The following is a 2640-nucleotide window of genomic DNA, read 5'->3' on the forward strand; positions in this document are numbered from 1 at the left end:
AACATTAAAAATATATAATTTAATATAAATATATAATTTCTTCACATCAAGAATAATCAAGACCAAAAAATTTATACTCTTTTTTAAATTTATTTATTTTTAAAATTTTTATTTTTTTAATTATGCTCGTTACATGGTATACTAGATATCACCACCAAATTAATTATAATGTCACGTCAGCATAAACAAAAAGTACAAAATAAAAAAATACTAATTACAAGCTAAATAAAAAATAAGAACCAATTAAATGTTTTTAACAATTCAGACGAAAAAGCTACACTTTGCTCTTAATAGACTAAATAATGATTTAAGCATAGAATAAATTTGGCACCAATAAATACATTTATAATTAATTAGAATTCTACTAGGAAGTTTAAAATTGTATCACAATAACTTGATATAAACATGAACTTGAATCAACACCCGTTACTCTCCCAATTATTATAAATAAAAAATAAAAATTAGACGCTTATAATTTGTTTGGGTATGAAAACATTATTTATTGAGGCTCCTCAATCCCTCTGCCTTTGCTTCTCTCACCCCCCACTATCACATTAAAATATCATCGATATTGTCTCTTTTACAACTTCCAAACGTCTCCTTCCCCTTTACTCTCTCTCAAATTCTCTTCTTTCTTCTCTTCTCTCTTTTGTCTCTTTCTCCGCCAAAAAAAAACATCGCTTTTAACCCAACTTTCACTTCCACACACCTAACCGACAAAAAGCCTGCTGATCCGGCGACAGGCGTCCGGTTCGAGCCCCGGCACCATGGGATCGCACCCACGGCCAATGACCGAGCCACTGCCATGCCGAGTGTGACTCAACCAGCACAGTTCGCTACTACAACAACTACAACCTCTCTCAGCCTCGCTATTTCTGCAAGTCATGCCGCCGTTACTGGACCCAAGGTGGAACTCTCCGTAACGTTCCTGTTGGTGGTGGGACCCGCAAGTCTTCCAAGCGCTCTCGAAGCTCATCATCCCTGCTATCTCCCTCTGTTGCAACTTCGTCTCCTCGAGCGTTACGCATGAAGCCGAGTCTGTGCATATGGCTGTTACCCTGTTTCGGTTTGCCTGGAACTGGAGTTAAACCTGAAGTGGGTTTGGCTGACGTGAATTTGAATGACACTGTGGATCTTCCAGTGAGTGGAGGCTTCACTTCATTTTGAACTCTCAGGGAGAAGGGTACCTAACACTTGGTGGATACGGCCTTGGAACTGGTTCAGGATTTGATGGAGTTTGGGGATATCCTGGAAACGGATATCTGGGTGTTTATAATGGTGGGGATGGTGATGAACCTGCTGATGCTGTAGCTGGAGCTACCGGCTGTAATACATGGCAAGCAACAGGCAATGTTGAAGGCGGCGGAGGGTTAGTCGATGGAGATTGCTTTGGTTGGCCTGGCCTTGCCATTTCTGCACCAGGGAAAGGTTTGAAGTGAAATGAATTTTCCATTTTCGAGAGTTTGTTGGTTACTGATTAGTGGTGTTGTCGTTTTATTGTGAAGTTTAGTTGTCTTTTTTTTTGGGTTCAGTTCATTTCCTTTGGTGGGTATAGAGAGAAGTGATTAATAGTACAATAGAAGGTCCCTTTCATGTTCTTTAGGAGTTTCGTTTTTTTATTTTAGTATGACTGTAAATCTCTGGTGTCTCTTGATGAAAAAACTATTTTGCAGTGGGAAAGAAATGAATGAAAAACGACAGTTTATTATAGCAACGAATTTTCTTTGGTCTTGATGCATATAATCCAATAATGCCATTGAATACTCTGCAGCAGGACACTCTCGATGATGCGTATTGCAGGTTTCAGTTACCAACTATTCAACCACTACTTAATCATCCAAGAGGATATTTGTTAGAAATCTAACAAGTTTTGACCCATGTTTCGTCCTGATGTGGTAAGATTAATCAAACAGTGGACCTGGATTGCCATGGAATTTAATATGATACCCACAGAGGAAAAAAATGGGAAATTTCACCTCTGGTCTATGGATTGAAAAGAAATTGTCGCCTTCGAGTGACATTCCACCAACTAATGGACCCATTTTAGGACCATCTTTTTCTTATTAATGGAAAAAAGCATTGCTTTCATGTCCCTACACATGGGTTATTCTATGTTTTAAAGTTCGAACAGTGTATTTTTCGAACAAATATACCTTTATCAAACGTAAGTAATTTAATGGAGCCAGATACTTGTACTGCAATATTACCCAATCCATTCCTGTCGTAAGCTGTAAACGACTCGAAATTTAAGACATAGAAAGCAATATGGTTTGCATGTGAGAACAAATGGGATGCCTCTGACGAGCACAGTTATTTTGTGGTATTGGGTCCAAAATAACGCCAAGCCACGGAGCATGTGTTCCGGGTGATACCTTGTGGAGGAAGAGAAGACAGATCATTAGGTCGGTGGTAATATTACAAATAGACTTATTTTCTATTGGTATGTAGCAAATTCTACCCATTTACTAACCAATAATAACATGGGTCAATTTATCATTATGCTTGTCATTTAGCCAGATTGAAGTGCATAATTTGCTTCGTGATTAGGAAAAAGAGTTTCACAGTTGATTTTATGTAAAAATAATAAATTAATTTTATATATTAGATTAAAATAATAAATTTTTAATTTTATTTAATTTT

General features: G+C 37.2%; 1 pseudogene; it reads left to right on the forward strand.

The window, feature by feature from the left end:
• Positions 1–767: 767 nt before the first annotated feature.
• LOC121226844 (dof zinc finger protein DOF3.4-like) lies at positions 768–1710 on the forward strand (annotated as a pseudogene).
• Positions 1711–2640: the final 930 nt, after the last annotated feature.

This window comes from Gossypium hirsutum, unplaced genomic scaffold (assembly GCF_007990345.1).
Source record: "Gossypium hirsutum isolate 1008001.06 unplaced genomic scaffold, Gossypium_hirsutum_v2.1 scaffold_502, whole genome shotgun sequence".
In the NCBI taxonomy this organism is placed as follows: Eukaryota; Viridiplantae; Streptophyta; class Magnoliopsida; order Malvales; family Malvaceae; genus Gossypium; species Gossypium hirsutum.